Below are 26,276 nucleotides of genomic sequence, written 5' to 3'. Positions count from 1 at the left end.
TTGTTTCCCAAGTTCTAATCGTCACTTAAAGCTCTCGTTTTATCGTTAGCAACAAATTCTGTCAGTTGTGTCACTTACAGTGACAGGCTCACTTTGTTTAGTTTTGAGAAAAGGTCTGCCAGCTAGCCAAGTCTGAGTAGCCCTAGGTCGTTGGCCCTTCCTGCCTGTAAAGCTTCTGTTTCCTCAACAAGTCAGCAGTTCGTCTCCAATCACCAGCAGTCACGGAGTGCGTTCCTCCAGACAGCTGTTCTTGGCTTGCAGAGAAGTGCTCTGTTGTTCTTCCCATTTGGGCTCAGAATATTGAAAAGGGTCAAGATTGAATAAAGTTCACCAGTTTGATGGCTTCATCAGGATATTCTTTTGTTTTGGTGAGCAGGATTGGCCCGGAGCTAACGTCTGTGCCAGGCTTCCTCTATTTCGTAGGTGGGACACCACCACAGCACGGCTTGACAAGTGGTGCATGGGTCTGCGCCCAGGATCTGAACTCGTGATCCCCAGGCTGCCTACGTGGAGTTCGCAAACTTAACCACTATGCCACCAGGCGGGCCCCAGGACATTCTTAAATGAACCTTTTTATTTTCCCTTAATGGTGAGTTTGTGGAGGGGAGGGGAGGATGATTCCTCCATAGTTTAATACCAAGATGTTGTTTTTCATCAGTTTTACTCACATTGCTTTGGCATCATCTTTCACATGAAGTGTGATGTTAGCTATACATTTTTGTAGGTGCCTCTTGCCAGATTGAGGAAGTTTTCCTCTTTTATACTGTTAATGTGGTGAATTATACTGATTGATTTCTTGTTAAACCAGTTTTGCCTTCCTGGGTAAACCCACCTGGGCTTGATGTATTATATTCCTATATTGCTGGATTCAGTTTGTTAATATTTTTTAGGGGCTGTGTGTCTGTTCACGAGGGATATTGATCTATAGTTTTCTTATCTTGAAGTGTCTTTCTGGTTTGGTATTAGGGCAATCCTAGACTCATAAAGTGAGGCCTCTCTTATTTTCTAGAATAGTTTGTATAATATTAGTATTGTTTCTTCTTTGAATGTTTGATAGGATTTACCAGTGGAGCCGTTTTGGTGTGGAGTTTTCTTTGTGGGAAGGATATTAACTACAGATTCACTTTCTTTAGTAGATAGAGTGTTATTCAAGTCATGTATTTCTTCCTGAGTGACTTTTTGGGAATTTGTGTTTTTCAGAGAATTTGACCATTTCATCTAAACTGTTGAATTTATTGGCCTAAAGTTATTTTAATATTCATTTATTATCATTTTAATGTCTGTAGGATTTTAAGCCATGTTTTTATTGTTTTGTTTTTCTTCCAGATATTGGTAATGTGTGTTTTCTCTATTTTTTTTTTCCAGTTGATCTGGCTAGAAGTTTATCACTTTTCAAAGACTAAAATTTTCTTATCATTGATTTTCTCTCTTTTCTATTTTATAGATTTCTACTCTTATCTTAATTCTTCTTTCTGCTTGCTTTGTTGGGTTTACTTTACTTTCTTTTTTGTAGTTTCTTAAGGGGGAGGCGAAGATCATTAAGCTAAGTCCTTTGATCTGTGTTCATGTAAACATGCAGGGCTAGGAATTCCCTCTGAGCACTGCTTTGGCTGCATCCCACAGATGGCCCCCTTGGTTTCCGTTTTCATTCAGTGCAGAGTGTTTTCCAGTCCCTTGTGATTTCTTCTTTAATGTATGGGTTACTTAGAAGTGCATCATTCATTTCCAAATATTTGGGGACTTTCCCCATATCTGTGTTATTGGTCTCTCATTTAATTGCTTTGTGGTCGGAGGACACACCAGAATATGATCTATCTGGTGAATGTTTGCACTTGAAAAGAGGGTATTTTCTTTGGTTTTGGGTGGGGTGCTCTTTTAAATGCAAGTTGGGTCAGGTTTGTTGATGGTGTTGTTCAAGTCTTCTGTCTCCTTTCTGCTTTTCTGTCTCCCTGTTCTGTCAATTGTTAAGAGAGGAGTGTTGAAGTCTCCAACTGTAACTGGAGATTTGTCTGTTTCCCCTTTCCTTCTCAGTTTGTACTTCATCTCTTTCAAACTCTTTGACTAGGTGCACGCACATTTAGAATTCTTATATTGTCTTAGTGAATTGACACCTTTACCCTTTTGAAATGGCCTTCTTTCACCTTGGTGATATTCCTTGTTTTGAAATTACTTGTTGGATGTTAAGATAGCCACTCCAGCTTTCTTTTCATTAGTATTTCTGTGGTAAATGTTTTCCAATTCTTTTACATTTTACCTGTTTGGCCGTTATATTTAATGATAGCATACAATTAGGTCTCTGACTTTTAAAAATCAAATCTGATAATGTGTTTTTAAAATTGGGATATTTAGACCATTTACATTTTGTGTGATTGTCAGTGTGACTGGGTTTAAGTATGTCGTCTTCCTATTTGTTCTTTCGCCTGTTCCTCTGTTTTCCTGCCTTCTTTTGTATTATTTGAATATATTTTCTTAATGATTTCAACTTAACATTTTATCCAGACTACTGCCTTACTAGCTCTCTGTCTTCCTCTATCGTTTTTTAGAGGTTGCTCCAGGGTGTGTAATACTCACATTTAGCTTACCATAGTCTGCATTCACATAATGTTATTCAGTGGCACATACTCTGTAGGAACCTTATATCAGGATGCTTCAATTTCTTTCTCGTTTTTTTGTTGTATTCCTTTAATACATTTTATTTCTGCATGTTATAAAATCCAATATGTATTGTTGTTATTTTTGATTTAGGCAGTCAGTTATCTTTTAAAGGGATTAAAAATAGGGGAAACCCCCAGCTTTGATATTTACCTATATATTTACCATTTCTCAGCCTCTTCATTCCTTTGTGTAAATCTGAATTTTCATCTGGTATCATTTTTTCATACCTAAGGAATTTGCTCCACTGTTTCTCAAATGCAGGTCTGCTAGTGTATGAATTGTCTTTTTCTTTCTTTTTTTGTAAAAGCTTTTATTTCACTTTCATTCTTCGAAGATATTTTGCTGCTTATAGAGTTCTAGCTTGACTTTGTTTTTCCTTTTCATGCTTTAAATATGTTGTTCCATTGTGTCCTGCCTTGCATAGCTTCTGACCATCAGTTTGCCATCATTCTTAATTTTGTTCCTCTGTGTGTAATCTGTCTTCCCCCCCCCCCCCAATTCAGGCCACTTTTAAGATTTTCTTCTTTATTGCTTGTTTTCAGCAATTTGATTATGATTTGCCTTGGTTTGGTTTTCTTTGTGTTTCTTCTGCTTTGGTTTCATTGAATTTCTTGCATCTGTGACTATAGAAGCAGTTACTATTTCTTCAAATCTTTTTCTGCCTTTTCCTTTTCCTGGGGCTGCACTTATGCCCCGTAGCTTACTAATGCTCTGTTCATTTCCTTCGGCCTCTTTTCCTTTCTCTGCCTGGATGTTTTAAAATGTTATGTCTTCACTGCACTCACCTGCTCCCTTCTGCTGTATCTAATCTGTTAATCATATCCAGTGTAGTTTTCATTCTAGTTACTGTATTTCACATTTACATTCCATTTGGGTCTGCTTCATAGCTTCTATTTCTCTCATTGTGTTCATGTTTTCCTCTGTGTTCTTGAACATATGGGACATATTTATAATAGCTGTTTTACCCCATGGTAAAATATGGCTGGCTCCAGAGCTCATGACCTTTAGTGCATGGATTTCGGGACAGCTATTTTGGCTGACAGAAGGCGGTTGTATTTATTTTCTGATTCTTGGCTATATTTAGGTAATTGTGGTTGTTGGAGAACTGTGTGCTAAGAAAGAAAGTTAAATATGCCAGGAAACCTAGGCTAACAATAGCTTGTACAAGTACAGATGAAATCTGTCACTGAGCATACAGGCAGCCATGGTGAAAAGGGAAGTAGGAGCTCCCCAGCACTTGTTGTGTAATTAATAAACGAATATCATCTGTGTAGGAGAGAAACCTTTTCCTGTGGAGAGAATTTGTCCTAAAGTTTTAAATATAGGGGAGCAAGCAATTTAATGTTGGCATTTTTAAAAAAATACAAATGCAGGAATGGTTTTTGTATGACTTTATTTTGTTGTGGATTCTGAGTAGAAGCTGAGGGTATCATGTTATTTAGGGAACTAAGAATGGTAGTCCAGGTAGGTGGGATTCCGGTGGTCTTCCTTGATTCAGGTGGAGGACGTAAGACTGTCGAGAGAGGAATGAATAGAGGGAGGGCCTTCTCAGGTGAGTGTTGTCACCCAGGAGTTTGATGGAAGTGGGCGGCAGTGTTCAGGTCAGCTGCCCGTGCCTGTCAGAGCCATCCCTCCTGTTCCTGGTCTGCTCCGCTGCTTCCTGCACCCTCTCACTCCTGGGGATGTGGCTGCTGGGAGGCACTGGACAGGGACTGGGGGGCAGGACAGGGCCTGAGCTCTTGGCATGGCTGTTCCTTGTCTGATCTTGAGCAGAGGACTTCAGCTCTCAGTGCTTCAACTACCCCTTTCTAGCCCCTTCTGCCACCTGCCACCCATGGTTCTTGCTCCTCCTAGTGGCCTTGCCTTCTGAGATCTGGTAACACCACACCTTCCCGTCATCCCGCAGTCCTAAAGGTTGGCTCACCCTCTCGACTCTTCCCCTCCTCGTGTGTCACCCCTGTTCCCTGGGTTTAAAGGGCCTACAGTATTTTCTGCATACATTAGATCCAGGTCAATGCCAGGAGTGACACACACGTGAGTTGCAGATAGTAGGTGTTTGGTGAAGTTGGTGGAAACAAGTTGACTGTCTTTTAGGAAGTTCAAAGAATTTTATTTGCATTTTAACTCTAAACTCCATGTGGAGAGGACCAGAATTGTGAAGTCAGAGAAAATCCAGGGCATCTTGAATTCAGATCATTTTTCTCTTACCAATATTATAGTTTTAAATACTTGGCATCACTAGAAATGTACTCTGCTGAGGACTGTTGTTTTGGCGTTTTCACACTGAGAGGAGCCCAGACAGAAGAAGAGTGTATTCTTCCTGCCAGAGTTCACACGCCGCTACAGTTAATGCCTCTGTCCAGCCCAGACCTTCATCAATTTAATAGTGGTGATAACATTAACCCCCTGCATTGCTGTCTGCCTGGCTGTCTGGAGAGCTCTCTGCAGCTCTGCATTTGAAAAATGAGTCAACTAGGGCTGTCCTTTGTCGCAGGTTTCTCGGGTAGCTGGAACTGCTTAGCACACTGGCACAGCTGGTCTGGTGGTTTAGACTATGCTTTTCCAACAGCCATGTGCACACCTGAGAAAATAAGAGTAAATGTGTGTCCTGCATAAGTGTGCAAGGACCTGTGGGTTGCTTAGAGGGTTTGCCTGTGCTCACATGGGTGTCCGCGTGAGTGTAAGAAACACAAATAGCCGTGACTGCTGTGATGGTTGCCAGATGCTTCCTAAAATGAACTGTGCGGCTTTTATTCTGTGTGAATGCCCACATCGCTTCAGTGACACCACATCTCTGAGTTGCTATGGGAGTCAGGGGGAAAAATGTGTTAACTTACAAAGTTGAGGATTACTTATAAATTTCAACCTGTATATATACAGATATACACAGCATGCTAGTATGCAGTGGGAAACTAAGCTGTTTTTCTATCTCAAATGATTAATTTAAATTTTGAAAGTGTTTCTTCGCATAATATTCAGCCTCTAGCAAAAGTATTCATTGCTGTTTACCAGTCATCAGATGAACATTTCCAGGTCTTGTCAATTTTCCATTTTGTGGAATTTGGACTTCCAAGCTCTTTTGTATATTAATTTGGTCTTCCATGGATTTCTGATGCAGTTTTTTTCTTATTTTTTTCGCTGTTTTTTTCTTTTTCCCTCCTTCTTTTTTCTTTTTTAAATTTTATGTTGTGTGATACATATATATGAGGTATGTGTAAGTTATGAAGTAAAAATGTTGCTCAGGACACCTGTCAACTTACCACTGATTTAAGTGCCACATCACCAACTCTGTGGAGTTTATCCGTGCTCTGCCGATCCTGTGCTGCCCCCGCCTTCCCACCCTCCCCACCCCAAGTTATCAGGATTCTGAATTTGGTGTTTTATCATTCTCCTGCTTTTTAAGTGTGTACAGCTTACCATCTCTCTAGCTGCTGCTCAGCGAGGTCTCATTTAGTGTGGCTTGTTTTGACCTTTATGAAAAGGGTCTTGTATTATCTGAGTATCTTGAGACTTGCTTTCTTCCATTCAGTATTCCATTTCTGAATTTCGTCCGAGTTGCGTGTAGCTGCAGTTCATTGTCTGTACGTGATAGCATTTCATCGTGCGGCTGTACCGCTGTGTGTTTATATACTTTTCTGTTCTCCCATCTCTGGACGCTTGAATTGTCCCCAGATTTTGGCTGTCACCCACCGCAGCTATGATTACTCTTAAATGTTGCTCCCACTGCACGTTTATAACGGTTTCTTCTTGGTGTCCACTCAGGGTACAGTTATTGCCCTGTCAACCTTCAGTGTTAGAAGACAATAACTGTTTTATAGAAATGGAGCAGATTACCCGCCTATCAGTTGATGCACCTCCGTACCAAAACTTGGAATTTACTTAATAGTTGCTAACCTACTGGGTAGAAAATACTATCTCATTGTGATCTTAATTTACATTTCTCTGATTACCAGTGAGGTTGAAGATCGTTTCATGTTGCCATTCCTGACTATTCTTCTGCAGAATGTCTGTTTATAACCCTGTTGGCCTATATTTCTATTGTTGGCTTTTTCTTATTGATTTATAGAAGTATTTTATATATTCTGGATTCTGTTCCTTTGTCAGATACATGGGCTGCAGTGGTCTTCTCCCAGTTTGTGACTTACCTTTTCATTTTCTTTATAGTGCCTTCTGATGGACAAGAGTTCTTAGTTTTCATATAGTTGATGTAATTTAATTTATGATTCTTTTCCTCTCTGGTTCTCTTTCTGTACTAATATCACATTGTATTAATCACATAGCTTTAGGCTATGTCTTAGCATTGTTGGGGTAAGTCCTTACGTCTTTGTCAATACAGATTTCAGAATCAGCTTATCAAATTCTTAGAAAAAGCCATTGGTGTTTTGATTGGAGGCACTTGGATCTGTAGATAATGTGGGGAGAATAACATCTTTGTGATATGAATCTTCCATTTCAGAAATATGCTCTGTCTGTTTAAGTCTTCTTTAATGTCTCGAATTTTAGTAGTGTTTTTCATAAAGAGCTTGCCCATCTTTTGTGATGGGTTCTCCAGATTGTTATTGTTCTTGTTGTTTCTGTCACTGTTATAAGTGGTATCTTTTATTAGGATTAGGTTTTTCTTTATGGTTGGTATATGGAAATGCTATTGATTTTTGTGTGCTTATCTTATATCTAGTTTCCTGGCTGAATCCTCTTTTTACTTTTAATATCTCTGTGTAGATATTTTGATTTTCTATGTGGACGATCATACTACCTATGAATGAGAGTCGGCTTCTTTCTTTTGACTCTGTTAATCGTTCATTTCTTTTATTTCCTGTTGCGCTAGCTAGGACCTCCAGTACCATGTTCGGTAAAGATGTGGTGATAGTTAATATACTTACCTTGTTACTTATTTTAATTTTTCACCACCAAAAGTGATACTTGGCATAGCTTTGGTAGAAAGGAAGTTTCCTCCTCTTCTGGTTGTCTAAGAAATTTGTGAAAGTCTTTAATGGGCTTTGAATTTTATTAAATTACTCTTTTGCATCTTCTGAAATGATTGTGTGATTCGTACCCCCATGTGTGTTAATGTGGATAATTGCTTTTATAGATTTATTAATGTTAAATCAGTTTTGCATTCTGGGATGAACCTTTTAAACACCTGTTGGACTAGGCTTACTAATTTTTTGTTTAGGATTTTCGCATCTGTGTCTGTGAATGAGATTGGCCTAGTTTTTCCTTTCTTGTAGTGTCCTTGTCTGATTTGGGTTTCAAAGATAAACTGGTCTCATAGAATGGGTTGAGCATTCTCTATTTTCTGTTTTCTAGAAGAATTTAGATTAAAATGATCTTTTCTTTGAAAATTTGATAGTTTTTGCCTATATAATCTGTTATTAGTGGGAGACTTAAACTAGTGATTTAATTGCTTTTATAGTAATAAGATTTTTTTTTTTTAGCTCTAGTTAGGTTAATTATGTTGTCAGGCTTTCAATTTTTTGAGAGGAAAAATGATTCATAGTGTTCTTGTATGTTTTAAATTTGTGGAATTATGTCTCCTGTCTTCATTCCGTATATTGTTGATTTTTACTTTCTCTCCTTTTAACTTGTTCTGTCTCATGAGATGTTTGCCTGCTTTTGTGGTCTTTAGGAGCCAGATTTGTCTGTTGTTTCTTAGATTTATAGCTCATTTATTTCTACTCTTTGTTTTCTGCTTTCTTCTTGTTATCTGTCCTTTTTCTGACTTCCTCATTGGAGGCTTAACTTACCCTTCTTTACCCTTTCTTCTTTGCCAGTTTTGTGCAGCAGTCTGTTTATTAGCCTCCATGTGCTGCTTTCACTGTTCTCTAGAAGTTGTACCATAATGTTTTCACTGTTAGGCCTTTTAAAGAGTCTTTTAATTTTCATTATGATTTCTTTCTTGAGTAATGAGTTATTTAGAAGTGTTGTTAAATTTCAAAACATGGAGATTTTTCTTTATGTTTTTGTTGTTAATTTTGTGGTAAACATAACACTAAGATGGCCCCTGTGACTTTGCCCTCTAGTGTTACTCGTGTGATTGCTGCATTACATGGAGAAAGGGATTTTGCAGATGCAATTGCAGTTGCTAATCAGTTGACTTTAGAACAGGGAGATTATTTGAATGGTCCTGACCAGTGAGCTCCTGAAAAGCAGTGTGTTCTCCGGCTGGAGGTGGAAGAGGATGTCAGGATCTGAAGCACGTGAGGGAGGTTCTGCATTGCCAAGGCGAGGGGGCCATAGAACAAGGACCTGAGCCGTGGTCCCTGCCTGCAAGAAAATGGGGCCTCAGTCCTATAGCTGCAGGCACTGGATTCTGCAACAAGCCGAATGTGCTGGCAAGTGGATTCTTCCCCGGAGCCTGCCAATAAGAGCCAGCCCTGTGGACACCTGGACTTGGTCTTTGGGGCCCTCAGCACAGGACCCACGCAAATCCAGCAGCACTTCTGAGCACAGGACTGTCAGATAATAAATGAGTGTTGTTCAGACCACTACATTTGGGCTAAATTCTTTTCACAACAATAGCAAGTTAATATACTTTTTAACCTAATCGTATCATGGTCACTGTATAAGGCCCAAATGGTCTGCTTTTTTGAAATATGTCGAGACTTGTCTCACGGCCTAGTGTGCAGTCGTTTTCCATGATGGTCCGTGTGTGCTTGAGACTAATGTGTGCTCCCTAACTCTGGATGTATATAGAACTCCGCACCATTAAATCAGCTGGTTGACTGTGGTGTTAAACATTTGTACTAGCTTTTCTGGTCTTCTTTTCTATCACTAACTGAGATAAAGTTCTGTATTTTTTCATTTGTACTGTTGGTATATTGTCCTTTCTCTTTTTTCTTCATCAGTGTATCAGTTTACCAATTTTATCACTCTTCTTGATGAACTAACTTGGTTTGTTTTTCTTTTTTTTCTATTATGTGCTTAATTTCTAGTTCATGGATTTTTACTCTTATTTCCTTCCTTCCATTTTCTTTGTATTTAATTTGGTGTCTACCCACCCCCCCCCCGCCCCATTTTCTTGAGATGGAAGCATAAATGATTGATTTTCACCCTTTCTTCTTTTCTTTTTTAAACATTTAATTTTCCTTTTTCTCCCAAAGCCCCCTGGGTACATAGTTGTGTATTTTTCGTTTGTGGGTCCTTCTAGTTGTGGCATGTGGGACCCTACCCCAGCATGGCCTGATGAGCGGTGCCATGTCCTTGCCCAGGATTCAAACTAGCGAAACCCTGGGCCACCGAAGCAGAGTGTGCAAACTCAACCACTTGGCCACTGGGCCGGCCCCTCAACTTTTCTTCTTTTTAATACGTACTATTGGAGCTATAAATTTCCTTCTGAGTACTGCTTTAGGTGCGTTCTACAAGTATTGATATTTCATATTTTTATTTTCATTCAATTCAAAATATTTTCTAATTTTTTTGGGGGGAGGTGAGAAAGATTGGCCCTGAGCCAACATCTGTTGCTGGTCTTCCTCTATTTATGTGTGATGCCACCACAGTGCGGCTTGATGAGTGGTGCTAGGTCCATGCCTGGGATCCAAGCCTGTGAACCTTGGGCCGCCGAAGCGGAGTGCTCAAACTTAACTGCTATGCCACTGGGCTGACCCCTCTAATTTTTGTTATTTCTTCTTTAACCTAGGGGTATTTAGATGTGTGTGGCTTAATTTGCAAACATCTGGTTTTTTCCTACTTATCTTTTTGTTACTGACTTTTAGTCTAATTCCACTGCCGTTAGTGAACCTCATCTGCATGATTTCAGTCTTTTGAAATGTGGTGAGGCTTGCTTTATGGAATAGCATATGGTCTATTTTGAGAAGTGTCCATGAACACTTGAAAAGAATGTGTATTTTGTAGTTACAGAGTGTAGTGTTCTATGTCTGACCTTTAGTTCAGGTTGGTTAAGAGTGTTCAAATCTCCATATGCTTTATGACTTTCTTGTCTACGTGCTCTATCAGTTACTAAGAGAGATGCATTAAAATCTCATACTGTACAGTCATGCATCGCTTGACGACAGGGATACCTTCTGAGAAATGCATTGTTAGGCAATTTTGTTGTCATGCAAACATCATAGAATGTACATACACAAACGTAGATGGTATAGCCTACTATACATCTAAGCTACGTGGTACTAATCTTATGGACCCACCAACATTTATGCAGTCTGTCATTGACTGAAACGTCATCATGTGCATAGTTCACTAAAGTATATTCACATTGTTGTGCAACAGATCTTTAGAACTTTTCATGTTGCAAAACTGAAACTCTTTACCCATTAAACAACTCCCCATTTCCCCCTTCCCTAGCCCCTGGCAACATAGTTCTACTTTCCGTTTCTATGAATTTGACTGTTCTAGGTTACTCTTAGAAGAGGAGTTATACAGTATGTGTGTTTTGTGACTACCTTATTTCTTTTAGGATAATGACCTACAGTATGTGTGTTTTGTGACTACCTTATTTCTTTTAGGATAATGGCCTCAAAGTTCATCCATCTTGTAGAATGTGTTAGAAGGCTGAATAATATTCCATTGTATGTTATAATAGGGTTCTCCAGAGAAACAGAGAAGAGTACTTATTCTAAGGAATGTATATATATAATATGTAAGTATATATATTTTTTGTAAGTATTTATTATAAGGAATAAGAGATTTATTATAAGGAATTAGCTCACATGAGTATGGAGGCTGAGAAGTCTTGTCATCTGCAAGCTGGAGAATCAGGAGAGCTGATGGTATGAAGTCCCAGTACGAAGGGAGGAGAGGACTGATGTCCCAGCTGGAAGATAGGCACAGAGAAGGAATTCTCCCGTCTTTCACCTTTTTTCCTATTCAGGCCCACAATGGATTAGATGAGTCCCACCTCCACTGGGGAGGACCCTCTGCCTTACTCAGTCTACCAATTCAGATGGCTAATCTGAATCCAGAAATGCCCTCAGAAATAATGTTAAACAAATGTCTGGACACCCCATGGCCCAGTCAAGTTGACACATGAAATTAAATATCACATATGTATATACCACATTTTGTTTTCTGTTTGTCTGTTGGTGGACACTTGGGTTGCTTCTACCTCTTGGCTATTGTGAAAAGTACTGCTGTGAACATGGGTGTACAAATGTCTCTTCGAGTCCCTGCTTTCAGTTCTTTTGGTTTTATAATCAGAAGTGGGATCATATGGTAATTGTAGCTTTCTGAGGAACCTCCTGACTGTTTTCCCTACCAGCTGCACCATTTTCCATTCCCACCGACAGTGCACAAGAGTCTCAATTTTTCTACACTGTTGCCAAAAGTTATTTTTCTGTGTTTTTTAAAATGGTAGCCGTCCTAATAGGTGTGAGATGCGCATTGTATAATTTTAATATCATAATTATAAATAATTATAAATGTAATTGAGTTTAATTTTACCATTTGCAGTCTGTCTCCTGTTTGTCCTACATTGTTTTTGTCCTTTTATTTCTACTTTATTTTGCTTTCTTTTGGATTAATAAAATACTTTTATTGTTTTTCTCATCTATTAACTTTTTGGTAATACATACTTATATTTTTCTTTTAGTGATTAACCTAGAGATTGCAATATACATCCTTGACTTGATATAGTTGACCTAAAATTGATACTTTACTACTTCCTGAACAGTTATTTTATAAAACTTCATTCTGTTTACCTGGGACCCAGCTTTTATTGCTGCTGTATTTTAATTCTATATACACTTTAAAAGCGGTAATCATCATTGTCATTGTTGTTTTAAGTATTCACTGTTCCTGTAGATTTGTCACGTGCTCCTCCTTTCTGATACTTTGTGTTCCTTTGTTCATTACCGTGCTTCCATCTGGGGTGATTTACTTCTGCTTGAAGAACTCTTAAAAATTTTTTTAATGCTGGTTGATTGGCAGTGCATTGAATCCCTTTTAAAATGCTATTTTGCCTGCATTTTAAAAAGAGCAACTTAACAGTTATTGATTGTTAAGTTCATATTTTGTGTCGTCAGTTTAAATGTCATTTCATTGTCTTCTGGTTTCCAAGGTTTCTGTTGAAAAGTCACTTATTAGCCTTATTGTTGCGCCTTTGAAGGTGACGTGAATTTTTCCCTCTGGTTGCTTTTAAGATTTCCATTTCTCTTTGGTTTGAAGCTAATTAACTGTGTTATGGTTAGTTGTGATTTTTCTTCATATTTCTTCTGCTTGGAGTTTGCTGACCTCTGAATCTGCTGACCTGCTGAATCTCTGGGTTGGTATCTGTCATTTGTTTTGGAAAATTCTCCACTCATTTCTTCATCTATTGCTCGTCCTCGCCCACTCTCTTTTCCTTCTGGGACTGTTAGAGGGTTGGCCCTGCACTGTGTTGCTCATAGCTCTGATGCCCTTGTTCTCCTCCCATTCCTCTTCTCTGTCTGGTTCACACTGGGGATATTTTCTGCTGGCCTGTCGTGTGGTCACAAATCCTGTTTTCTGCTCTGTCCAGTCTGCTATTAATCTTATCCAGTGAATTCTGAATTTCAGATTTTGTGTTTTTCAGTTCTAGAATGTCCATTTCATATTTTAATATATATTTTAATTGTGTGTTTAAAATTCTTCACCGTCTCATTCATTTTGTCTGTCTTTTCTGCTTATTTTTGAACATATCAGTCATAATTATTTTAAAGTTCTTGTGTGTTAACACCAATATATTGGACATCCTTTCCTCTGCTTGTGTGTTCTGTTCTTTCCCTTCTCTTGATTGTCTGGTACACAGACACACATGTACACGCACATATGTGCAAACATGCACCATGTGCACACTCACACAGGATGATTTCCATACATGGGATAGTTTTGTGTTTGGCTTTTTCACCTGACCTTGTATCCTAAGTGCTTATCCATCTTATTGAACTCTTTGCCAACAGTATTTCTAGAGATGGTATGGCATCCCACTATAAAGATGTCATATTCTTTCATTGTTAGGTATTTAGGGCAATTTCATATCTGAGACTCTGTCCTGAAGAATTAATTCAAATTTTCTGTACACAGATGTTTATTATGGTGTTTTTGAGAACTAAACCAAGTAGGGAAGACTTCTGAAGTCTTAGATTGAGAAATTCTTACCCAGCCTCTCAGCTTCTTGAGTTCAGGGACCGTGTCTTATAATTTTGGATCCTTAGTAGTGTTATGGTCATTTATTCCTGACTTCATTCAAAGCATCATCCACCTGCCGTTTGTCAGGGTCTCATGGTTGGGGTGTGTGTCTGACTTTGAACTGGCTGGACAAGCTCCTGACCACATGGAACTTAGACGCTCCATGGGCAGAAGAAGTAACTAATGTGCTCAGGGACCAACCACTTGCTATGTGGCCAGGCTTCTGGTTTATCAGTGACATCAACTCATTACCTCCTGGGTCTCAGTTTCCCTAATGTGTACAGTGACAAGGTTGGTCAGCAATGTCAACAGAATTTTTGGCAATGATAGAAATGTTTCCTATCTGTGCTGTCCAGTATGGTAGCTGCTGGTTGCATGTGGCTGTTGGGCACTTGAAATGTGACAAGTGCAACTTAGAAACTGAATTTTTAATTTTATTACGTTCTAGTTAATTTAAATTTTAAACAAGTAGCCACATGTGGCTAATAGCTACTATATTGGCCAGTGCTGGTTCAGATGACTTAAATGTTTGTTAAATGGTATTTAGTGGTCTTCAGGGTCCATTCTGATTCTGACACTTGGTTTTCTTTGCTGTTTTTGATTTTATTTATTTATTTATTTTTTTAAAGATTTTTTTTTCCCTTTTTCTCCCCAACGCCCCCCGGTTCATAGTTGTATATTTTTAGTTGTGGGTCCTCCTAGTTGTGACATGTGGGATGCCGCCTCAGCATGGCTTGATGAGTGGTGCCATGTCGGCACCCAGGATCCGAACCAGCGAAACCCTGGGCCGCGGAAGCTGAAGACATGAACTTAACCACCCCGCCGCGGGGCCGGCCCCCTATTTTTATTTATTTTATCACTAGTGCTTTTTTGTGTACTAACGGATTGCGTACTTTCCCTCTCTATGAGGTTTTGATAGGGACATCACCTCATAGGGAGAGGACGTTGCCTGAACAGGACACTAAAAATATAAAGTAGGCCGAACTAGAGAAGAAGAAAGGATTTTGTTGGAAATCAGCTTGTGCTGCACAACCGTTTGAGTAAACTACGACGTTGCCGACACCACATGTAGATGCTTCTGTTAGCGCTGCACTTTTCCTTTAACCAGGTTTTGGATTTTTGTCAAAATTAACAATTTAAATTTATGATTCAGTTTTCTGTTATAAGTAATTGCTGTTTGTAAATGAGACTAATTTCTCTTTGAATTTTTGGTACAAATAATGTAATTTAGAGTTAGAGATCTCTTGATCCTCTGGGTCTAGGCAAAATAAATGTAATATCTAATGCTGGAATCGGGCAAGATTTTCCTGTGAATCTTAAAATATCTGCTTTGTAAAACTAGGTTATTTTAGAAACTATAAATAGTCACTTGGTAATTAGGTGTTTGGGTTTATTTGTTATAATGGAGTGCTTATTAAGTTCAGTGCGTTTTTACCCCATGGAGCAGGAGCTTTTATAGGCCAAGTGATAAGCTTCCTCCTCTACGTTTTGCTTGCTGATTATGACTCATTACAGATGATGGATGACCTGCTGAACTTTTAAATTCCTGTTTGCTTGTAGAGATAGAAAACTCTCATTTCTTTTGATCGGGCCTACTTCAAAATTCTGGAACCACTTGATATAATATAACCTTAGACTACAGCACATTGTCAGAGGGGAGAAATGGTGACGGGATGTGCTCTCTCTGTCATGTGGATGGGATGTGCTCTGTCCCGCCTTATCTCTTTCCTCCAGGATTCTTATTCCTTTTTTGCTAGGCAGAGTTTCTTCACATAGTTAAATGACATCAGGACTTCATCGGGATGTGGGTTCCTGCAGAAACAGCCCTGTGTCTGGACCCAGGGAATGTAGTGATGTTCCCGAAGCCTTTGCAGGACAGTTGATGTCTTCCTGTGTCCCGCAGGATGGTGCTAAGAAGATCGCTGCTGCACGGTAACTTCCTGGCGCTCTGACATGTTCGGGGCGGGCACTGCAGCCTGCCCTTGCATAGGGTGGTTTTCTGAGAGCACAGAGGGATGGCGCAGTCTGGTCTTAGTGTTTGCATTTGGGAGTCTCCCTTTTAATTTTATCCTCATCCTTTTGTTTGTTTGCTTGTTGTGAGGAAGATTGGCCCTGAGCTAACATCTGTGGCCAGTCTTCCTCTTTTTGCTGAGGAAGATTGTTGCTGAGCTAACAACTTTGCCAATCTTCCTCTATTCTGTATGTGGGATGCCACCACAGCATGGCTTGATGAGCGGTGTGTAGGTCTGCTCCCAGGATCTGAACCCACAAACCCTGACCTGCTGAAGTGGAGCGTGTGAACTTAGCCGTTTTGTCACCAGCCTGGCCTCTATCCTCACCCTTTTTAAGAAAAGAAAATTGATCATTTTCTTCTCTGGGATCAAACTTTGTTACAAACAGAAAGCAGTGTTTTATAAATATTGAGGCAGCACAAAGGTCTGGACTTTCCATTGTCACCCTCAATCTTCCTCCAGCCCCCCCACCTCCAAAGGCAGCCTTAGGACTGCACGTTTTCTGTTTGCCTTTTTGTTATGATCCACTAACAATAAGAACATTTTAAAATTTATGTAAATTTAATGAATGGCCAGTGAGAAGAGAGACTAGTTTTATAACAAGATTAATACCTTGGCTCAAGAACCAGAGCATTTTAGTAAAATCAAAATTTGTATAGTTATCCTAGCCATGCTTTCAACCTCTGGCTTCCTTATAAAAATATCTAAATAAAATATTGGTAGCTGTCTCTGACCATCATTTGCGTCTTTGTATTGTGGCCTGACCTGGAACCCACTCAGGGTCGTGAAGTCTGGGCCAGGGTCTCCCAGTTTCCATCACGTCAGCTTGTGCAACGGTAGAATCCAGGATGGTGCACCAATGCTGCCTGTTTCCATGGTCTGGATGTTTCTGGAAAAAAATACAGGGAGAAATATCCTCCACAGTCGTGTTTTAAATAAACTCATACATAATCTCTACCTTTTCCCCCTTTTGAGTATAGTAGTCTTGGTGTATTCATTTTTTCTTTTCTTCTTTTGGCAGAGGGGCCTGTTGGAGTTGAAGCTATGGAGCGAATATTCTGAATGGTTCTGATTTTAAACAGGAGGAGCCTCATTTTTTAGTCTGATTTATAATGTGATAGAAAGCTGCTGGCCAGCTGACAATAATCTTAATTTATGATCTATTTAACCTTTTTATCTCCCAGCCACAATTCACATCCCCTTTCCAGACCTGAATCTCTGTGCCCGCGTGTTTCAGAGGCAGACATGCAGCGTCATGGTTCTGAATCTCAGAGGCTGAGGGGAGGCTTTTCACTGAGAATGTGAATGCCCAGCTGCCGGCCTTCCCTGGCCAGCACAGCACGCCGTCAGCAGTGAGGGCACCGTGAAGGCCCTGCAGGTGAGCCTGGTCCTCCCCGGTCTCATCTCCCTATTTCTCGACTGCCAGGTCTGTAGTGTCAGGATAGACCCTCCGTGTACAGACCTGTCAGTGGAATGGGGTTTTCTTGACTTTTTATTTTGAATAATTTTAGACTTGCAGAAAAGTCGCACAAGTAGCATAGAAGGTTTCTGTTCACCATCTGCCTAGTTTCACCTGCTGTACCTGCTTACTGTCTTACGTCACCCATGTCTATAGCCTTGTACAGCTACCACGACCAGGGAGTTAATGCACAAGGCATCAGTATGTTAATTAGTATTAATTAGTATTGTGTAACACTACAGACCTTGTTTGAATTTCAGCAGTTTTCCCACTAAAGTCCTTTTTCTGTCCTGCCATCCAGTCCAAGGCCCCATATGGCATTTAGTCATTGCATCTCCTTTGTCTCTAGTTTGTGATAGGCCCTCTTTCCTGCTTTTTGTGGCCTGGACACTTTCGAAGAGCATTGGTCACTTATTTAGTAGAACGTCTCTCGTTTGGGTTTGTGATGTTGACTCATGATTAGGTTGAGGGTCGTGGTTCCCTGAGAAGAGCACAGAAGTGACGTTGCCTCTCAAGGCACCACATCATGAGGCGTGTGATGTTCAGATGTCACGTACTGGTGATGCTCACCGTGGTCACTCGGTTAGGGTGGAATCTATCATGTTTCTCCAATTATAAAGTCACTATGTTCTCCTTTATAATTAATACAAATCTTGGGGTAGGTCTTTTGAGACCCTGCAGATATCTTGGTCCTCTGCATGCTTTCACCCACGAATTTCAGCATTTGTTGCTGTATTTTGCCTGCAACAATTATTACTGTGTCGTTTGCCTAATGTTTTTTATTTCCTTCCTTCTTTCTTCATTTACTAGATGGAATTCTTCTGTGTGGAAGAGCTGCTCTTTCTCTGTCAGTTATTTGTTTATTCAGTGAATTATTTATATTAGTATGGACTCATGCATATTTATTTTATATTATGGGTTGTAGTCCCATATTGTCATTACTTATGTTGTTACTCAAATAGTTTCAACTTTGGCTCTTAGGAGCTCCTTGAGGTTGGCTCCTGTGTCTTTTTGACATGCCCATCTTTTTTCTAGCACTTTCTTACTTTCTGGCACCACAGTGTAATCCAAGCTTATCTTGTGTTTTCTCTGCCCCAGTCTGGATTCAGTCACTTCTCCAGGGAGCCCGAGTTCCTTTTCCTGGAAAATGATATTTAGAAGCCAAGATCTGGCTACAGGTGTGCTCATTGCTGCTGAGGTGCTGTGCTTGTGGCCCCTCCCAGTGGACAGAGCTAGGAGATCCATGTAGGTACACTGACCCATGCATGCACATCATGATGCATCTTGTATTTATTTCTGTATCTGTCATTTGCATGCATATTAAAAACTATGAGTTTGTCCTGATACCTCCTGTCCGACTCTAACACAACAGGTTTCATTCTCGCCTTCCCCTTTCCTTATCTGTACCTCCCTTCTCCGGCAGTGAGAAACCTGGCTCTTGTGATCTGCAGTACACTTGCTTAAGTAATGGGGTCTTGTGAACAAACAGACCCTGGTAAACCTGCGTCATTGTGTTGCGGTCACTAGCGTGGATGGGCCTCATACTCGAAATCCTGTTTGTGAAGGAGAGTATTTCATATGCTTGCTTGGCATAAAGGTAGTCTTCAGAATTCTTTTAACTGCTCATGTAAACATGGTTAGGAACCATGAGTTGACATTTCTACTGGAATAGACAGAAAATGAAATAATTTTGTTTTAAAATATGATGGCATGTTTCCAAATAGGTGAAGCAGCTAATTAGCTTATTTCTCAAATATCCACATGTTGCATGTTGAGAAGAAATAAAAGAAACAGTGAGGGTTCTCTAATATTATTTATTTATTTATTTATTTGGTGAGGAAGATTGGTCCCGAGTTAACATCCATTACCAGTCTTCCTCTTTTTGCTTGAGGAAGACTGTCCCTGAGCTAACATCTGTGCCAGTCTTCGTCTGTTTTGTATGTGGGATGCCGTCACACCATGGCTTGATGAGTGGTGTGTAGGTCTGTGCCCAGGATCCGAACCCTCAAACCCTGGGCTGCTTAAGCTGAGTGTGTGAACTTAACCATAGGCCACTGGGCCGGCCCACCTCTAATGTTATTTTATGTGAAGGATAATAATTTCCTTTCATAGCATTCTCTACTAATTTAGGGTTTTTTTTTGTTGTTAACCCATTTTATTTTAATTCCCATTTTTTGTTGAGTTGGTACTTTTTTTACTACATGTGATTCATTGTGATTCTTTTTCCTCTTTTTTGTAAACAGAGATATTGAAAATTCATTAGATGAACATGAAAACCTTTAAAAGGTCTAATTGTACTTTAATATATCAGGGGCCATACAGTATTCATGCTTAGAGGTGTGACAGAAGTTTTCAAGTATTATGTGTCTTTGTGGATACTGTGTTATGTAGGACCTTATACCTGACACATATTTCATGAAGTTTTTTTTTTTACTGGAATTGGGTTTGTTGGTGGCAAAGGACTATAAAACTTAGCTGACAGAAATACAAACTTATTGTTGTCAGTTTTCATCAGATGAAGATTGAAAATTGTTGGACATCCTTTTGAAATGTCTAGCTCTTATTCCAGGGAGAGTGGAAGCATTTAAACCCCTGTGCGTGATGCCCCGTGCTCCCTCCTGCTGTGGCAGTCAGGCTAGCGTGTCATGTCCTGGAGAGGCCACCAGATTGAAGCGGCCTATTTGGTTATAAGTCCCACATGGTGGCTCCTATCTGGAGATTAACCCAGATCCACAGTGGAATTTGGTGGCATTTGTCACCGCAGGATAACTGAGCTGTTCTGACTGATGCAGTGTGGAATGCGTGTGTCTGGGAGAGAGTTGTGGGTCTGGTTTTGAAGTATGTGAGATTTGACCTTGAGTACCCACCTGCCACTATGTGCTGTGCCGTTGGGCAAGTTACTTAACCCCTCAATCTGTTTTCTTATCTATAAGTAATTTGCTCTACCTTAGGGTTGCTGGGAGGAGTAAATGAGATAACGTATGTGAAGCACCTGGCCCAGTGTCAGACGTATGCAGCTAATAAATTTCATTCCTACCCAGCTATACCTTTTGATAGTCTGTTGACATGAGGTTGCCTACAAAGGTGCAGAAGGCTGCTTTTTCTGGGGTATTTGCTTTTTGACGTAAAAGGTAATAACTGATCACATGGTTATTTTATTTTGCTTTATAAAAATGAGTTAAAATAGGGTATGATAGTATATGCCAGAGATGCATGGTGTGATGTGGTAGTTGTCTTTCCCTAAAGAAGGCTGCAGCTGAGGTCCAAGGCGATTTTCCCCCGTGTAAAGATGTGTGACTGGGGACCGGGCCAGATGCCTTCCTAATGGCCTGTGTAACTTCAGTGCGCCCTGTCACTTGTAATTAACTTAGGGAAAACCAATGTGTGAACTTAAAGATGTCTCCCTTTATTCTTGTCTTTAAAATCAAGTTACATTCTTTTTTTCTTAAGCAATAAACTTTTGGAGGAAATGAGGAGCAGAGAACGGCTGTAGACACTCAGTAATACGCTGACTGTGGGTATCCAGTATTACCCACGCAGACCTTACAGAGACAGTGATTTTAAAAGCAGCCGTACCCAAACAGAACATAAAAATGCATGTAGGCTAGAAATGCACTTTTTCTTTTTATGACTCTACTCCATATTTCATTTATATTTAAAACTGAGTTGACGAATATGAATACAGATATTTAGAGTTATTGTAAAGTCATATTTGTTTATGTGCATAGGCCATATCTTACAGTTTAACGGGAGCACAGTTAATGGTTTTGCCCACACTGCTTGGAATCTTTTTTTTTATTATCCTCTAGCTTCTATTCTTCAGGTGTGTAGCTATTTTAGTATTATGAAGGATGATGGATGATGCTGGAAAGTTTCTTTGGAAGCACTTCTGATATTGTGCAATGCACTTGGGGGTCAGCTACACTTGACTGATGCATGATTTATCCCGTGTCCCTGCCACTTCCCGAGATGAAGCTGCTGTTTTATCAAAAATGCCAGCAACTGTGATTTAGAATTTATAAACCTCCGTTTTCAAATAATTGTTCTGATTACTTTCTGCCGTGGCAATAAAATGATAAAGGTAATTGCACACAAATGTGAGATAGCACCAAAATACAATAAAATTAACCTGAATTAGCTTGACTTGTCGATGAGAAGTATTTATGAAATGTAGTGTTGCAATAAGGGAGGGTGATATTATAGCTGGAAGGTGAGTTATTGCCTTAATGTAATACTCCCTGAAATTTAAAAAAGAGACTGTTTCTGTTGAGGGTGATTGTGCTTTTGAAATTAAGTTGAAGTGATTCTTATAATTGGCAACAATAATGCGTTTGGAAGGTAATATCTTTTATTGTGTTATGCCTACTTGCATTACCTTTTATTTAGCGATTCTGGCTTCAACTCTTCTAATACTCAGATGGAAGCTGACTTGGAATTCTGTCGGATCCAGGGGGCTTGAATGTTTTACTCTCTTTTCAGCATTGCCCCTTGTCTGAATGTTACAGGCTTTAAAAAAATATTTGATTAAATCATTTAGATATCAAAAGTTGAATGTTAGTTAATTGTTTTAAAAAAGTGTAAGGAAGATTCTCATCAATGTGTTTTGTTTCCCTGTCTTTGCCTATGTACTGGGAATTTCTCATTGGACCTAATAGTTTTCAGCAGTATCATAGCCAGTGCCCCCTTGTAAATAAATCGTTTATAACCTTCCTTTCACAATCCTGAAAATGAAATTCATGGATAATATCTAGCTACATATACTATTTAAAAAAACTTTAAGATATAAACAAAAGGGCGGTCATTTATCGTAAAATTGTGTATTCAGACAGAAATGCTTGGGCAGGGCTGTGCTAGAACGCATGATGAAGTAAGTGGGTGTGTGCCCCTGGAGCGCAACAGCTGCCCAGACTCAGTTTTGTCGAATGGCGATTCATGATCTGGTCAGTGTGGACATTAGCGTTGCGATTTTTTCCAATACGGTGGACAACTTTTTGTAAAGTTCCAAAGAAAATGGAGTCCATCTTTCCCTTGAGTTGCAGGCTAGGTGCATTCCTGGAAAAGCCTGTGTATATTAAAACTGCCCCCAAAATTCTGCATGGTTACATGCTAAATGGAGTTATGCTCTAGGTTCAGATTGACTTTAGACCTGAATGTATTGCAGGGTGCAGGTGACTCTCTGTTGTCCAGGGTGGTCCCACATATTCCAGAACATTCTACCTTCCTGATTCCTGCCCTCTACATGTTAATAGCTCCTGCAGTCATTGTGACAGACAAAAATGCCTCCGAATTGCCAATACCCCACTGTTAAGAATGAATGGAGAGGACTCTAATTAGGGTGAGTGTCAGACCCCAGCCAGGTTGTGATTAGATTGGAAACTTCCCAAGCACCCTCCTGATGAGGGGCCTGTGCCATCACTGGCCACCAGGGGCAGCCTGATACTGAAGTTTCCAGTTTTCCAGATGGGTGGGAGGGAAGTGGCCCTGAAGTCCAGCTACCCCGTATGTGGTGACTGGTTGCACCCTGGCACCCTCCACCACCATTTGGACCTCACTATCTCCAGGTCTGTGTGAGTGGGTGGGTGTTTTGTTTTTTTCTGACTTGGTAACAAAGTTTCTAGTACTGGTGATTTGTATGACATATGGCAAAGACCGTGGAAGATGCTTTGGAAACTAAGGCTGACTTTAAAGTGTCACAGGCTCACACTAGCAGTGTGTGTGTGTCCTACTGCTGATTTTGGGAGGATGACACTGGTCTGCTGTTTTCCTAAAGTGAATAAAGAATTGGGAGTGAATATGCCTAGGGAAAATATAATTGGTGGAATTTGCCCAGAAAAATAGAAGCAGTGGGAATTTTTCCAGACACAGTAAGTGGAATTTAGAAAATTCAAGTGAAGTAAGGGGATTAGTGGTAGATAAGCATCTCTTGTAGCATCTTCTGTTTTCTAGTCCATTGATAAGCTGTATACCATTAAATTAGCCTATTGGGCCCCTTGGTTTAGACAGAAATGGAAACAATATAATACAAAAGGGCTTTGCGATTAGCCTGGCATGCATTTATATGTTAAAAGGTAGGCCTACTAAAATATCAAATATCAAGCAGTGTGTTTTAATATCATGTAATACTATATAAAATAAAAATGGAGTATTCTGATTTTTTTTTAACTTTATGACTCCAGGCTGAATTCTAAGGGCTGTATCATGGAGCTCAGTTACATGGTGGCTCTTGGTCTTAACATGGGCATATTCAGGCTGGACTTTTGTTTCTCTGAAAATGGTTGCGTTGCTTTATGTCTGTGCCTGATAAATCTGTGCTCTCAGCTGCTACTGTTTCGGGTTTGCTTGTTTTGCTCATGGTGTCTTATTTCCATGTGTGCCTGGTTCTTTGATTGCACTGGATTTTGCACTGGAAAAACCCTTCCTTACTTGCTCAGAAGAGTAACATGGAAGCTGAGGTGACCGCCCTTGTCCCTCGAGGGCAATGCTGAGTACACGTGGGCCTGGGAGTCACTGGGACGTGGGACAGGAGCTCTGCCGTGCCTCTCTGCCTTGCTTTGACTTGAAATTCTAGCTGTTTTCAGTTTCCCTTCATTAGACCAGTGGTTCTGAGTGTGATTTTGCCCCCAGGGGACATTTGTCACTGAAGACATTTTTGGTTGTCATCCTGAGGAGGTGCTCCTGGCATCCAGTGGGTGGAAGCTAGGGATGCCGGAAGACATCCCACAGCGCTTGTGACCTGCCCCCACAACTGTGGTCTGGTGTCGCCTGTCAGTCCTGCCTGGGCAGACACCATTCGGTGGTCCCGTGGATGACTTGTTGAAAGCGCTGCTGGCTCCCCGTCCAGCCCCTAGGTCTCCCTGCCTGCCGTGTTTCTAGCAGCGGCATCCCCTGCCCTCAGGCAGGGTTCTTTCAGTGCCGTCTTTGACTCCTCCTTCACTTTGCTCATGCCTCGCCCACCCCCACCCCCACCACAGAGTATCCTAGCGCCGTGGTTTTTCTGAGACTCCCGCGCCTCTCCATTCTCTCCTCAGCTGCCATAGGGCAGGGCAGGTGAGATGACCAATAGCCTGCAGGTTACCTCTGAGCGTCCATGTGGCACTTACTGTCCTGCTCAGCACTCCTCACTGCTCTTGTGACACCCAGGTCCCGAGTCCTCACACTGCTCTCAAGGCCTCGGCCTGCCCAGCTGCATCCTCTCATTCATCGACTTGTCATCTGTCCGTCCAACCATCTACTCACTGTTTGTGGAACTCCATGCCCCGTGTTTCTCTTTTCTCTCTATCTTTGCACACTCCATTTCTTCCACTTCTCAATCAACCTTTCTGAACTCCTCCTCATCCTTCAAAACTCCTCCCATAAAGATTTCCTTGGTCCTTGGTTTGGATGTCTTGCTTCTCATGGACTCTTTTCTGAAGATGTTTCTCTGCGTCTTTTTGGGGGCAACACGTATAGTTAAGGGAATGAGTCCTAAAGCCAGACTGAAGCAGGATTCCAGTCTTAGCTCTGCCGCTTGGTAGCTGAATGTCCTAGACCAGGTCACACGAGATCCCCATAAGCCTCAGTTTCCCTGTCTCTAAAGTGGGTTTTTAATACTGCAGTGCTTGTAGGGTTACAGTGGAGACCCAGGCAAGACGGGGCTGTGAGGACCAGGGGAGAGCATGTCTGTCAAGGTGGGACCATGTAGGCCAAGCACTGAAGTGTCCCAAGCTGTCAGTGCAGTCACCTTGACGCCAGCCCACCCCGCGTTGGCTTTGCTGTGCTCCTGTCTCTGTACCTCCCCACCCCGCGTCCTTGGGGACTGCTCCCTGAAGGAGGGAGCACTGTGCTCATTTTTGATCATTGTGCTCTGAGGTATCAATGTCAAACCTTCCTCTGTGACAGCATGTAGACGGAGGATAACGGGGTGAAGGAGGGGTGGTCTGGAGGTGTGGCGAGTTCTGTCTCAAGGAAGCCCAGACAGTTTCCACATGGAGAAAGGCCACCTGGTCAGAGCTTCCCCGTGACCATAGAGCCCGTGCCGAGGCCTGGGTGGAAAATGGCCCTCCTGGAGGAGATGGGGCTCTCAGTCTTGATCTGAGGGGCATACTGCTGAGTTGAGGACGGGGGAAGCCCAGGAATGAGCCTTTCCACTAACTATGAAGCCCTGCACTCAGGCGCTGGGGGAGGGAAGGCCGAGAAGTGTATTTATGATCTGAGCTCTTGGAAGCTCGTTTGCAGAGGCTCCAGTGAATGGGGCAAATGACAGATGGTTTCTGTGCACCTTTTTATCATCCGGCCTCACGCTCTTATTTCTTACGATTGTGTTGTGTTTGCTAGTATTTTGATTGTATTAGTTACGTGTAGGATGGAAAAACCTTTCAGTCCCCCAAAGTAAATATGGATCTGCTTTCAATACATTTTTTCTGTTAAGTTTCAGCAGCCAGGAAACAGCCTAAAGCTGTTCTTTTTATTCTGCCATAGGTTTTAGGCTTTGAATCAAAGATAAAATATTTACTCACCCACTCCGTTCCGGGTGGTATATTATGCCCTTTACAGGGGGTGGCTGGCACCTCTGTTGTCTGACACGTTTGCTCTGGCGAGTCTGCTGTTTCCTTCTCTGAGCAAGTTGGCTCTCTCTCCAGGGAGAGGCCCCCTAACTGTCAGGATCTCGTGGTGGAGCCCAGTAGTGCGCCTCAGCCGGCGTCTGTCCCTGGCCCATTGTCATGGCCCGATTGCCAAAGGGGGTCGGGTTAGATGGTAGTGTGAAGCCCTCTTCCAGGTGATTCTAAGGCCATACCGCCATCAACCCGGCCTCCCCTCACCAACTCCGCCTTTGAGAGGCCCCTGCTGGAGACCTGCGGCCTCATCTGTGATGAGGTGCGTCTAGGAAGCATCATGCACGGTCTGTTTTAGACGGTCTGGAGGGGACAGTTGTGCCGAGAGAGTCCATGCCAGAGGCTCTCAGAGGAAGGGGGAGGGGGTTGTGAGGACTGGGGGCTGGAAGAGAGGCGAGTGCATGCCAGATCATCTTCACGTACAATACAGGGTGTATCGGGAGGTGAGAAGTGCAGGGT

General features: G+C 41.3%; 1 protein-coding gene across 6 annotated transcripts in view; it reads left to right on the top strand.

Moving 5' to 3' along the window:
- The window catches only part of MGMT (O-6-methylguanine-DNA methyltransferase), a 300,883-nt gene that overhangs the window by 14,387 nt on the left and 260,220 nt on the right, over positions 1 to 26,276 (top strand). For 2 of the 6 annotated variants that reach the window (XM_070250877.1, XM_070250755.1), the window contains exon 2: positions 17,005 to 17,145. The exons of the other annotated variants lie outside the window; for them this stretch is intronic. The gene's annotated coding sequence lies outside the window, so the exon portion shown is untranslated. The remainder of the gene's footprint in view (positions 1 to 17,004; positions 17,146 to 26,276) is intronic. 6 annotated transcript variants of the gene reach the window in all.

The sequence above is a fragment of the Equus caballus genome, chromosome 1 (assembly GCF_041296265.1).
Source record: "Equus caballus isolate H_3958 breed thoroughbred chromosome 1, TB-T2T, whole genome shotgun sequence".
NCBI classification, from domain to species: Eukaryota; Metazoa; Chordata; class Mammalia; order Perissodactyla; family Equidae; genus Equus; species Equus caballus.
The sequence above is the reverse complement of the archived record's forward strand: the minus strand, read 5'-3'. Positions and strand labels throughout refer to the sequence as shown.